The 14,119-nt window shown below is 43.9% G+C and overlaps 1 pseudogene; it reads left to right on the forward strand.

Annotated features, from left to right (window-relative positions):
- Positions 1-14,119, forward strand: part of LOC121581674 — a 187,918-nt pseudogene that overhangs the window by 167,882 nt on the left and 5,917 nt on the right.

A 14,119-nucleotide genomic window follows, 5' to 3' on the forward strand; every position in this document is an offset into this window, starting at 1 on the left:
ATGTGGAGTGTCGCCAGCTCGTGTTGAGCATTATGTTACTTTTATCGCGGGATATTCACCCGTGTGTTTTGTTTTCCCAGTACGCCACTAGCTCCTGAGTGGCGCAGTGGTCCTAAGGGCACTGCATCGCAGTGCTAGCTGTGCCACTAGATATCCTGGTTCGAATCCAGGCTTTGTGCGTAGGCGGCTGCGACCGGGAGACCATGGGGCGGTGCCAATTGGCCCAGCGTCGTCCAGGGTAGGGAGGGAGTGGCGGCAGGGATGTAGCTCGGTTGGTAGACATGGCGTTTGCAACGCCAGGTTGTGGGTTCGATTCCGCGGGGGGACCAGTATGAAAAAAATCAAAAATAATAATAATGTATGCCCTCACTAACTGTAAGTCGCTCTGGATAAGAGCGTCTGCTAAATGACTAAAATGTAAAATGTAATCGCACTGTATTTGGTTTACACATTGCTGCCGGACTGCTGTATTGGCCAAATAAACCCTATACTTGGATTTACCTCCTCGCCTGGCTCCGTCCTACTCGCCTTTTGTTACAACTGCAGCACACATACACTAACACACACTAGTTTCCATTAGCCGGCAATTGCATTTTATTTATTTTGCCGATAAGTACAACTGTTGCGGCCAAAATGACTGGGGAGAAGAAAAAAAAATGGCATTGCAAAATAATGCTTTTTATCCATTGATGGAAATACCAGTCGATCGAAATACATTTGACCATCATGCCTATCGGTCTATATGTTAATTTGCATAATTTAGTGGAATTCAATTAACCTGTATCTTTATTTATCCAACAAAACTATCACACCACGCACAGCTCCTCAGGGCTGGTTGTTGCTGGAGTAAAACATGTGCTTTTACAAGCCCATTCATTCTTGCAACAATTCTAAATACAATCGCGTGTTAAAAACAGTTTTGGTGCCGCGATTAAAAATAGCTACTATTTTTGTTACTCAACTAGTAATTGAAGCACGCCTCCCATTCACAACTCAAGAGCAGGCAACAGGCTATCAGGAGCCATCATTGATGCATTTAATCACCATTTTATTTCGCAGGGTATCTCTTTGAAATAACTTCTATATTGGGCTGGATGCTGATATGGGAAACTTGCTGAATGATCAGAAATGATATTCAAAGCTTTTCTTTTAGGCTGTTTTACAGAAAAATAAGTATTGGATGCTTTGTTAGCAATAGACAACAAGAATTCCACAGGGCCGACCAACTGGATCCTGGTCTGCTTAGTGTGCAGCGCCCATCGTTGGCTCAATAGCCCACATTTTCTATTTAACATTGGTATCAGGAAATATTAAAAATATATGGAAATCAGCCCTTGTGCTGCCACTCCATAAGCGGGATATTAGTGATCTTAATAATTAGCGCCCCATTTCAAGGCTTCCTTGTCTAGCTAAGATTCTTGAATCCTTGGTAAATGTATTTTGAATGTAAACCAATCAGGATTTAGGCCTGGGCATAGCACTATTACAGCTACCACTTTAGTTGTTAATGATCTTGTCAATGCTTTAGACACTAAAATGAAAGGTGCTGCTTTGTTTGTGGACCTGTCAAAAACGTTTGATACTGTTGATCATGCTATTTTATTGAATAAGTTGTCCTCGATAGGCCTGAGATCTGACGCCTGTTCATGGTTTCATGATTATCTTAGTGACAGAACTGAGGCCATCGTGATTGATTGGGATGAGTCAGAATTTCTTGAAGTACATAAAGGTGTACCACAGGGGTCGATTTTGGGACCTGTTATCTTCACAATTTATACTGAACAAAAATATAAACACAACATGTAAAGTGTTTCATGAGCTGAAATTAAAGATCCCAGAAATGTTCCATACACACAAAAAAAAGCGTATTTCTCTCAGATTTAGTGCACACATTTGTTTACATTCCTGTTAGTGAGCAATTCTCCTTTGCCAAGAAAATTCATCCACCTGACAGGTGTGGCATATCAAGAAGCTGATTATACAGTGTGATCATTACAAAGGTGCACCTTGTGCTGGGGACAATAAAAGGTCACTCAAAAATGGGCAGTTTTGTCACACAACTCAATGCCACAGATGTCTCAAGTTTTGAGGGAGCATGCAATTGGCATGCTGACTGCAGGAATGTCCAAAAGAGTTGGTGCCAGAGAATATAATGTTAATTTCTCCACCATAAGCCGCCTCCAACGTCGTTTTAGAGAATTTGGCAGTCGTCAAACGGCCTCACAACCGCAGACCACGTGTGGCCACGCCAGCCCAGGACCTGAAAGAGTATTTCTGTTTGTAATAAAGCCCTTTTGTGGGGAAAAACTAATTCTGATTGGCTGGGCCTGGCTCCCAGTGGGTGGGCCTATGCTCTTCCAGGCCCACCCATGGCTGCGCCCCTGCCCAGTCATGTGAAATCCATTAATTAGGGGCCTAATGAATTTATTTCAAATTGACTGATTTCCTTCTATGAACTGTAACTCAGTAAATTCTTTGAAATTGTTGCATGTTGCGTTTATATTTTTGTTCAGTATATATAAACACGGTTGGTCAATCTGTTAAAATGTTTTAACTTCATCTCTATGCAGATGATACTATTATGTATGCTATTGCCCCGACTGTTGATCTGGCTGTGTTAAAACTACAGTCAGATTTTATAGCTATGCAGGAATCCCTTGCTGATTTAAAACTTGTGCTTAATACAGGCAAAACGAAATACAAGTTGTTTTTAAACTCCCGTAAGAATGTTTCAGATAAACTACATGTTCACTCATTAGATGGTTCTCCAATCAAACATGTTCCCGCATATAAATACTTAGGCATTTGGATTGATAAGGATTTGATGTTTTAAAAAACATATACAGTGGTGAGAACAAGTATTTGATACACTGCCGATTTTGCAGGTTTTCCTACTTACAAAGCATGTAGAGGTCTGTAATTTTTATCATAGGTACACTTCAACTGTGAGAGATGGAATCTAAAACAAAAATCCAGAAAATCACATTGTATGATTTTTAAGTAATTAATTTGCATTTTATTGCATGACATAAGTATTTGATACATCAGAAAAGCAGAACTTAATATTTGGTACAGAAACCTTTGTTTGCAATTACAGAGATCATACGTTTCCTGTAGGTCTTGACCAGGTTTGCACACACTGCAGCAGGGATTTTGGCCCTCCTCCATACAGACCTTCTCCAGATCCTTCAGGTTTCGGGGCTGTCGCTGGGCAATACGGACTTTCAGCTCCCTCCAAAGATGTTCTATTGGGTTCAGGTCTGGAGACTGGCTAGGCCACTCCAGGACCTTGAGATGCTTCTTACGGAGCCACTCCTTAGTTGCCCTGGCTGTGTGTTTCGGTCGTTGTCATGCTGGAAGAACCAGCCACGACCCATTTTCAATGCTCTTACTGAGGGAAGGAGGTTGTTGGCCAAGATCTCGCGATAGATGGCCCCATCCATCCTCCCCTCAATACGGTGCAGTGGTCCTGTCCCCTTTGCAGAAAAGCATCCCCAAAGAATGATGTTTCCCACCTCCATGCTTCACGGTTGGGATGGTGTTCTTGGGGTTGTACTCATCCTTCTTCTTCCTCCAAACACGGCGAGTGGAGTTTAGACCAAAAAGCTCTATTTTTGTCTCATCAGACCACATGACCTTCTCCCATTCCTCCTCTGGATCATCCAGATGGTCATTGGCAAACTTCAGACGGGCCTGGACATCGCTGGCTTGAGCAGGGGGACCTTGCGTGCGCTGCAGGATTTTAATCCATGACGGCGTAGTGTGTTACTAATGGTTTTCTTTGAGACTGTGGTCCCAGCTCTCTTCAGGTCATTGACCAGGTCCTGCTGTGTAGTTCTGGGCTGATCCCTCACCTTCCTCATGATCATTGATGCCCCACGAGGTGAGATCTTGCATGGAGCCCCAGACCGAGGGTGATTGACCGTCATCTTGAACTTCTTCCATTTTCTAATAATTGCGCCAACAGTTGTTGCCTTCTCACCAAGCTGCTTGCCTATTGTCCTGTAGCCCATCCCAGCCTTGTGCAGGTCTACAATTTTATCCCTGATGTCCTTACACAGCTCTCTGGTCTTGGCCATTGTGGAGAGGTTGGAGTCTGTTTGATTGAGTGTGTGGACAGGTGTCTTTTATACAGGTAACAAGTTCAAACAGGTGCAGTTAATACAGGTAATGAGTGGAGAACAGGAGGGCTTCTTAAAGAAAAAACTAACAGGTCTGTGAGAGCCGGAATTCTTACTGGTTGGTAGGTGATCAAATACTTATGTCATGCAATAAAATGCAAATTAATTACTTAAAAAATCATACAATGTGATTTTCTGGATTTTTGTTTTAGATTCCGTCTCTCACAGTTTAAGTGTACCTATGATAAAAATTACAGACCTCTACATGCTTTGTAAGTAGGAAAACCTGCAAAATTGGCAGTGTATCAAATACTTGTTCTCCCCACTGTAGATGAGCTGGTTATGAAGCTAAGATTTAAAGTTGTCTTTTTCTACAGAAACAGATCGTGCTTTTCTCTAAGCAGTATGTATAATGTGTATATTTATGTTGTATTATAGAGGGCGGAATTGAAAAAGAGACCTAGGTCTCAATATGTCTTCCCTGTTAAAATAAAGGTTCAATAAAACATTTAATAAATACAAATATATTATAATTCGCAATGGATGTATAAAAGAACAACAAGACTTTCCTACATGTCAGGTACTTCCGTCCGTGCTCAGGTGCACGCGCTCCCTCAACATTATCGGGATAGAGAAACCAGACGCTTGCTCATTGCTCACATGGAGCACTCCAAACAAAAGCCATTGTAAAAACTGACAAATCTCGTGTAAATGATGGTTATGAAATAAACCAAAACTTGTTTCTCACAAGTATAGCATTTTGTGAACTCTGCAAACAACGTTTCCACGCTGAGAATGAGAACGGTAAATGACTAATTAATACATGCATTAACAGAAATTAATGTAACCAAATGACGGGGATTAAAGGTACATTTACTACTGGTGACATATGTAATGGGAAAATTGATTTTTTTAAAATATTATAGAAGGGCAAACAATTCATACAATGAAACAATGAATGTGCAAGAATTGGCAGGAGACAGCTGAGCCATTCTGGAGAGAGAACCATTCTTTATAAAAGAATGGCGCCGGAGGGGATGACTGCCATTTTACGGGCTCCTAACCAATTGTGCTATTTTGTGTGTTTTTTCGCATTGTTTGTAACTTATTTTGTACATAATTTTGATGCTACCGTCTCTTATGACCAAAAGGAGCTTCTGAATATCAGAACAGCGATTACTCACCTCGAACTGGATGAAGATTTTTTCTTTAATGAGTCTGATGCGAAGGATATAATGTTGCTCCTGGACAAGGCCCAAATCCCCGTCATTCGCATGAAGAAAATAAGGAAATACAGGGGGCGGAGATCGGTGCCTTGTGAGAATTAGTTGGCCAACGTGCAATCACTGCAGAATAAACTGGATGAGCTCCGTTCGAGACTATCCTACCAAAGGGACATTAAAAACAGTAATATCTTATGTTTCACTGAGTCATGGCTGAACGACGACACGGATAATATACAGTTGGCTGGGTTTTCCATGCATTGGCAGGACAGAATAGCTACGTCCGGTAAAACGAGGGGTGGGTGTGTGTGTCTATTTGTCAATAACAGCTGGTGCGTGATGTCTAATATTAAGGTAGTCTCGAGGTATTGCTTTCCTGAGGTAGAGCACACTATCTACCAAGAGAGTTTTCATCTATATTCTTTGTAGCTGTCTATTTACCACCACAAACCGATGCTGGCACTGAGACCAAACTCAAAGAACTGTATACGGCCGTAAGCAAACAGGAAAACGCTCATCCAGAGGCGGCGCTCCTAGTGGCCGGGGACTTTAAGGCAGGCAAACTTAAATCCGTTTTACCTCATTTCTACCAGCATGTCACATGTGCAACCAGAGGAAAAAAAACTCTAGACCACCTTTACTCCACACACAGAGACTCGCCCTCCATTTGGAAAATCTGACCATAATTCTATCCTCCTGATTCCTGCTTACAAGCAAAAACTAAAGCAGGAAGTACCAGTGACTCGCTCAATACGGAAGTGGTCAGATGACGCGGATGCTACACTACAGGACTGTTTTGCTAGCACAGACTGGAATATGTTCCGGGATTCATCAAATGGCATTGAGGAGTATATCACCTCAGGTACCGGCTTCATCAATAAATGCATCGACGACGTCGTCCCTACGGTGACCGTACGTACATATCCCACCCAGAAGTCATGGATTACAGGCAACATCCGCACCGAGCTAAAGGCTAGAGCTGCCACTTTCAAGGAGCGGGACACTAATCCGGACGCTTACAAGAAATCCCGCTATGCCCTCAGACGAACCCTTAAACAGGCAAAGTGTCAATACAGGACTAAGATTGAATCCTAATACACCGGCTCTGACGCTCGTCGGATGTGGCAGGGCTTGCAAACTATTACAGACTACAAAGGGAAAACCAGCCGCGAGCTGCCCAGTGGCGAGCCTACCAGGACGGGCTAAATGCCTTTTATGCTCACTTCGAGGCAAGCAACACTGAAGCATGCATGAGAGAACCAGCTGTTCGGACGACTGTGTGATCACGCTCTCCGTAGCCGATGTGAGCAAGGCCGCAGGGGCCAGACGGATTACCAGGACGTTTACTCAGAGCATGCACGGACCAATAGCAAGTGTCTTCACTGACATTTTCAATCTCTCCCTGACCGAGTCTTTAAAACCTACATGTTTCAAGCAGACCACCATAGTCCCTGTGCCCAAGAAAGCGAAGGTAACCTGCCTAAACAGGCCCCCATTAACATCGACAGGGCTGTAGTGGAGCGGGTCGAGAGTTTCAAGTTCCTTGGTGTCCACATCACCAACAAACTATCATGGTCCAAACACACAAAGACAGTCGTGAAGAGGGCACAACAACACATTTTTCCCCTCAGGAGACTGAAAAGATGTTGCATGGGTCTCCAGATCCTCAAAAAGTTATACTGCTGCACCATCAAGAGCGTACTGACCGCTTGCATCACCGCCTGGTATGGCAACTGCTCGGCATCCGACCGTAAGGTGTTACAGAGGGTAGTGCGTACGGCCCAGTACATCACTGGGGCCAAGCTTCCTGCCATCCAGGACCTATATACTAGGCGGTGTCAGAGGAAGACCCTAAAAATTGTCAAAGACTCCAGTCACCCAAGTCATAGACTGTTCTCTCGGCTACAGCACAGCAAGCGGTACCGGAGGTCCAAAAGGCTCCTTAACAGCTTCTACCCCCAAGCTATAAGACTGCTGAACAATTAATCAAATGGCCACTCTGACTATTTGCATTGCATTTTGCATTTTAGATGCTTTTCACTGACAGCCGCAACTCAATAATCAGCTAGGCCTATTGTCACGCGTGCTGCCCAAATTGCGGGCTTGTGATTTGAAACAATCCATTGCTAAAATAAATGTAAGAAGCTAATGATCCTCGATTCCTCTGTGGCTAAGTCGTGCTTTCTGGTGAAGTATTTTGAATGATTTTATTTATTTCTGTATAGAATGGATAAATTATATAATTTTGGCAAATGTATTTCCATTTACTTCCCTTTTGGACCCACCGCTATGCCATTTCTCTCCTGGTCTATTGGTTTTCATATCAACTGTCTTTTGTTGTCCAGAAGTCAAAGGCACAATCCTAGTCATATTAGCAACCCATCCTAGTTTTTGCATCTTTACATTCCCTGATTTCATCTCTGTTACATATGGAACAGCTACCAGGTGCTCTGTTTAGAATGATGTTTTCCCAGGTGCTCTGTTTAGAATGGTGTTTTCCCAGGTGTTCTGTTTAGAATTGTGTTTTCCCATGAATTGCATTTTGGCAAATGTTTGAAAATGACGGTTTATTGGCTGCTTAATTACATGAGTTGCATGTTCTGTTAAGATGCATTACCATAATCTAAATGTGATTTCTGTCATTCTGAGCACTGTGGGTGGACGCCCTAATGGGTTTATGAACCCAATGCATATGGGTCCAGTACATTTCTTAAATGGCCGATACATTTAAATCTTCCCAGTCACGTTGTCCCGTGCCATATTTTCCTAACGGCAACCCTGGTGTGTGTGTGTGTGTGTGTACACGCACACACACTCTCATACAGTTGAAATCGGAAGTTTACATACACCTTAGCCAAATACATTTAAACTCAGTTTTTCACAATTCCTGACATTTAATCCTAGTAAAAATTCCCTGTCTTAGGTCAGTTAGGATCACCACTTTATTTTAAGAATGTGAAATGTCGGAATAATACTAGAGAGAAAGATTTATTTCAGCATTTATTTATTTCATCACATTCCCAGTGGGTCAGAAGTTTACATACACTCAAATAGTCTTTTGTAGCATTGCCTTTAAATTGTTTAACTTGGGTCAAACGTTTCGGGCAGCCTTCCACAAGCTTCCCACAATAAATTGGGTGAATTTTGGCCCATTCCTCCTGACAGAGCTGGTGTAACTGAGTCAGGTTTGTAGGCAAACTTGCTCGCACACGCTTTTTCAGTTCTGCCCACAAATGTTCCATAGGATTGAGGTCAGGGCTATGTGATGGCCACTCCAATACCTTGACTTTGTTGTCCTTAAGCCATTTTGCCACAACTTTGGAAGTATGCTTGGGGTCATTGTCCATTTGGAAGACCCATTTGCGACCAAGCTTTAACTTCCTGACTGATGTCTTGAGATGTTGCTTCAATATATCCACATAATTTTCCTTCCTCATGATGCCATCTATTTTGTGAAGTGCACCAGTCCCTCCTGCAGCAAAGCACCCCCACAGCATGATGCTGCCACCCCCGTGCTTCACGGTTGGGATGGTGTTCTTCGGCTTGCAAGCATCCCCCTTTTTCCTCCAAACATAACGATGGTCAAACAGTTATATTTTAGTTTCATTATACCAGAGGACATTTCTCCAAAAGTACGATCTTTGTCCCCATGTGCAGTTGCAAACCGTAGTCTGGCTTTTTTATGGCGGTTTTGGAGCAGTGGCTTCTTCCTTGCTGAGCAGCCTTTCAGCTTATGTCGATATAGGACTCGTTTTACTGTGGATATAGATACTTTTGTACCTGTTTCCTCCAGCATCTTCACAAGGTCCTATGCTGTTGTTCTGGAATTTTCCAAGCTGTTTAAAGGCACAGTCAACTTAGTGTATGTAAACTTCTGACCCACTGGAATTGTGATACAGTGAATTATAAGTGAAATAATCTGTCTGTAAACAATTGTTGGAAAAATTACTTGTGTCATGCACAAAGTAAATGTCCTAACCGACTTGCCAAAACTATAGTTTGTTAACAAGAAATGTGTGGAGTGGTTGAAAAACAAGTTTTAATGACTCCAACTTCCCCTCTCCTCAAACACACACACACTTCCGTACCGCAAGATGTGACATCTCGCCGCCAAACTCTTATGGGCATTAAGCTCTTGGTTTCCACATCAATCGTGGAATGATGTCAGCTCCCCTCCGCAGAACGTCTTTTGAAGGCTGATAATGTTAGGGGAACATTCCAGTAAACAGAAAATAAACAACAACAACAGGGTGAAGTCGGGTTGCAGTCAGAGTTTACCTCCAACGGAGGAGCAGTGGAATGGAATGCTCACCCTTACAGTAGCGTTGAGAGATACAGTACCTAGATATTTCTGAACTGTAAAAGTATAGCTTATTCACATGACATTGCTTGAGAAGTCAGACTGGCAGTATGTCTGTTTGTCCGTGAGTCAAATGTATTTTAACAACCCCCTTTTACAACAACATTTCCCAAAGTCCTTACTCTTGCACGCTGCTTTCAAAGTCTCACATTAGCTAGCTCGGCCTTGTATACATCACAGTGCTGTCTGTCTGCTGCATCATAGATACTTACACAACGTTATTGATGTACAAAGTGATTGTTGTAATCATTGCTTCTCCCTCCCTCCCACATCTCTATCCTCCTGTCAGGACCGTATCTACTGGACAGACCGGGAGAGGGAGGCGGTGTCACAGCGCTAACAGGCTAACCGGCCAGGACATCAGCACAGTGGCCGAGCACCTCAACGACCCCCCACGACATAGTGGTCTTCCACCCGCTCCGGCAGCTACCAGGTGTGTGTGGGGGGGGTGGGGGGTGTAGTAGTGTGTGTGTGGGGGGAAGGGAGGGGGGTGTAGTAGTGTGTGTGTGGGGAAGGGAGGGGGGGTGTAGTAGTGTGTGTGTGGGGGGAGGGGAGGGGGTGGAGTAGTAGTGTGTGTGGGGAAGGGGAGGGGGGGTGGTGTAGTAGTGTGTGGGGAGGGGGGTGTAGTAGTGTGGGGGTGGGGGGGTGTAGTAGTGTGTGTGTGTGTGTGTGTGGGGGGGTGTAGTAGTGTGTGGGGGGTGTAGTAGTGTGTGGGGGGGTGTAGTAGTGTGTGGGGGGGGTGGTAGTGTGTGTGAGTGAGAGACCTAGAAATAACTTCACCTAAATGTGCACATATCACCTGGACTAGCAAGGAATTGCTCAGGGTGTAGTAGTGTGTGTGTGGGGAGGGGAGGGGGGTGTAGTAGTGTGTGTGTGGGGGAAGGAGGGGGGTGTAGTAGTGTGTGTGGGGGAAGGGGAGGGGGTGTAGTAGTGTGTGGGGGAGGGGAGGGGGGTGTAGTGTGTGTGTGGGGGAAGGGGGGGGGTGTGTAGTGTGGGGGTGGGGGGGTGTAGTAGTGTGTGTGTGTGTGTGTGGGGGGGGTGTAGTAGTGTGTGGGGGGGTGTAGTGTGTGGGGGGGTGTAGTAGTGTGTGAGTGAGAGACCGAGAAATAACTTCACCCAAAATGTGCACATATCACCTGGACTAGCAAGGAATTGCTCAGATCTCATCTTGCACATTTGTTGTTTCCAGCATGGTGTCAAAGCTAGCTAGCGAGACTCTCCTTTCTCCGATTGGTCTGACTGTCGGTCTCTTTATATCTGTCTCTGACTGTGTTTCTGACTGTGTGTCTGTCTCTGACTGTCTATTTGTGTCTCTGTCTCTCACTGTGTCTCTGACTCTCTCTTTGTGTCTCTGTCTCTCACTGTGTCTCTGACTGTCTCTTTGTGTCTCTGTCTCTCACTGTGTCTCTGACTGTCTCTTTGTGTCTCTGTCTCTCACTGTGTCTCTGACTGTCTCTTTGTGTCTCTGTCTCTGTGTCTCTGACTGTCTCTTTGTGTCTCTGACTGTCTCTTTGTGTCTCTGACTGTCTTTTTGTCTCTGACTGTCTCTTTGTGTCTCTGACTGTCTCTTTGTGTTTCTGACTGTCTCTTTGTGTCTCTTTGTGTCTTTGTCTCTGATTGTGTGTGTGTCTCTTTCTCCATCACTAAGGCCCAGACAGCTGTAACCTGGGCAGTGAGGACAACGGTGGCTGTGAGTACCTGTGTCTCAAAGCCCCCCAGATCACGGAGCACTCCCCCAAATACACCTGCGCCTGCCCCACAGGACAGGACCTGGGCCCCGACATGCGCGCCTGCGTGCCAGGTGAGAGAGAGTGTGTGTGTGTGGGTGGGTGGGTGTTAGTGGAGGCTGGTGGAGGGAGAAATCAGAGGATGGGCTGAACTGATATCGGTCCATTCATTCCATTCTATCCGTTACCATAAGCCCATCCTCCGATTTAAAGTGACACCAGCCTCTACTACTGTGTGGGATTTGACTTTATTTGGGGTTTTGATTGAGTAAAACTATGTTATGATCACCTTAAAGTCTAATTGTGTTCTAGTCTAATCATGTTCTAGTCTAATCGTGTTCTAGTCTAATTGTGTTCTAGTCTAATTGTGTTCTAGTCTAATCGTGTTCTAGTCTAATCGTGTTCTAGTCAAATCGTGTTCTAGTCAAATCGTGTTCTAGACTAATCGTGTTCTAGTCTAATCGTGTTCTAGTCTAATATTGTTCTAGTCTAATCGTGTTCTAGTCTAATTGTTCTAGTCTAATATTGTTCTAGTCTAACATTGTTTTAGTCTAATATTGTCTAGTCTAATAATGTAAGTGAGATAAGTTACAGAGGCATAAATATCATACCCTCCTGTTATTGGTAATGGTGAGAGGTTAGCATGTCTTGGGGGTATGATCTTTGACCCTCTGTAACTTTCTCACTCCTCATTATTCACGATTCATTCAGGATTATCCGTAACCATGGTAGCATCCACGTTAATGTAGAAGAGTTTAGAAACATTATATTCTTATTTACAATAAAAGTGACTCCAAAATGACACAAAACATTATTTACCATTAATTTCTATTGGGTACAACATAATATGAAACACAACCAAAGCAAACTGCAAATGCATCCAACAAGTTTGTAGAGTCATTGTGTGCTAGGAATATGGGACCAAATACTAAACTTTTGACGACATTTAATACACTATAAGTGAATTTGTCCAAATACTTATGACACTTCAAAATGTGGGGACGAGACACATAAAGTGCTTTCATTTCTAAACGGTTGATGAAAATACCCTCAAATTAAAGATGACCGTCTGCACTTTAACATCATAGCCATTGTTTCATTTCAAATCCAAAGTGCTGGAGTCCAGAGCCAAAACAACAACAAAAGGGGCACTGTCCCAGTACTTCTGGATCTCACTGTATTAGTGAATTTGTCCAAATACTTATGACTTCTTTAAATGCGGGGACTAGATAAATAAAGTGCTTTCATTTCTAAACGGTGAATCAGATATGTATGAAAATACCCTAAAATAAAAGGTTACATTATGTGTTGTTGCATCATATGAAACATTTGATCTCAAATCCAAAATGCTGCAGTATTGAGCCAAATTAAAAGTTTTAGCTTCACTGTCCAAATAAGTTGCTAGACTGTAACTAATATTGACTTTTCCTTCTTCCTCTAGATACTATTACCACATCGTCGTCTGTGGCCATCACCATGGCAACGGTCGCCAACGACAAGGACTCCCCACGCACTTCTGGGTCGTCCCAGGCAGACGCCGGGGTGCCCCACCTCACCCCAGCCCCCTCTAGCACCCCAGAGCGCCCCCCTACCCCTAAACCTGGGGTGGTGGAGAAGGAGGGCAGGGGTTTGGATCCCGCTGCTGACACCAAAATCATCATCACCTCCACCACAGTAGGCTTCGTCGTCAAGGAGGACAGCAACCTCTCCCACCACTGTGAGTGTGGGTGTTTGTGTGTGTGGGTGGGTGTTTGTGTGTGTGTGTGGGTGGGTGTTTGTGTGTGTGGGTGGGTGTTTGTGTGTGTGGGTGGGTGTTTGTGTGTGTGGGTGGGTGTTTGTGTGTGTGGGTGGGTGTTTGTGTGTGTGGGTGTTTGTATGTGTGGGTGTTTGTATGTGTGGGTGTTTGTGTGTGTGGGTGTTTGTGTGTGTGGGTGTTTGTATGTGTGGGTGTTTGTGTGTGTGGGTGTTTGTGTTTGTGTGTGGGTGTTTGTGTTTGTGTGTGGGTGTTTGTGTGTGTGTGTTTGTGTGTTGTGTTTGTTTGTGTGTGTGGGTGTTTGTGTGTGTGGGTGTGTGGGTGTTTGTGTGTGTGTGTGTTTGTGTGTGTGTGTGTTAGTGTTTGTGTTTGTGTGTTGGTGTTTGTGTTTGTGTGTGTGGGTGTTTGTGTGTGTGGGTGTTTGTGTGTGTTTGTGTTTGTGTGTGTGTGTTTGTGTGTTGGTGTTTGTGTTTGTGTTTGTGGGTGTGGGTGTTTGTGTGTGTGGGTGTTTGTGTGTGGGTGTTTGTGTGTCTATGCAGTATGTTTGTACTGTGTTTAACAGACATAAATAAGTGGCAATTAGCTACATAGTAAAATAGATTGGACAGCACACCATAAATAAGCTTCAATTATCCATTTATTCCACTTATTCTAGTAATTAGCTTCAGCAATTAGCATGGATGTGCAACTTTCAATCATTTAGAGAGATAGAAACAACATTTCACCTAGCTGGCATGATCATATAATATTTCATTATTGTGTGTGAGTGTGAGGGTAGAGGTGGGTATATACACTACATGACCAAAAGTATGTGGACACCTGCTCGTCGAACATCTCGTTCCAAAATCATGGGCATTAATATGGAGTTGGTCCCCCCTTTGCTGCTATAACAGCCTCCACTCTTCTGGGAAGGCTTTCCACTAGATGTTGGAACA

Source organism: Coregonus clupeaformis, chromosome 14, assembly GCF_020615455.1.
Source record: "Coregonus clupeaformis isolate EN_2021a chromosome 14, ASM2061545v1, whole genome shotgun sequence".
Lineage (NCBI taxonomy): Eukaryota > Metazoa > Chordata > Actinopteri > Salmoniformes > Salmonidae > Coregonus > Coregonus clupeaformis.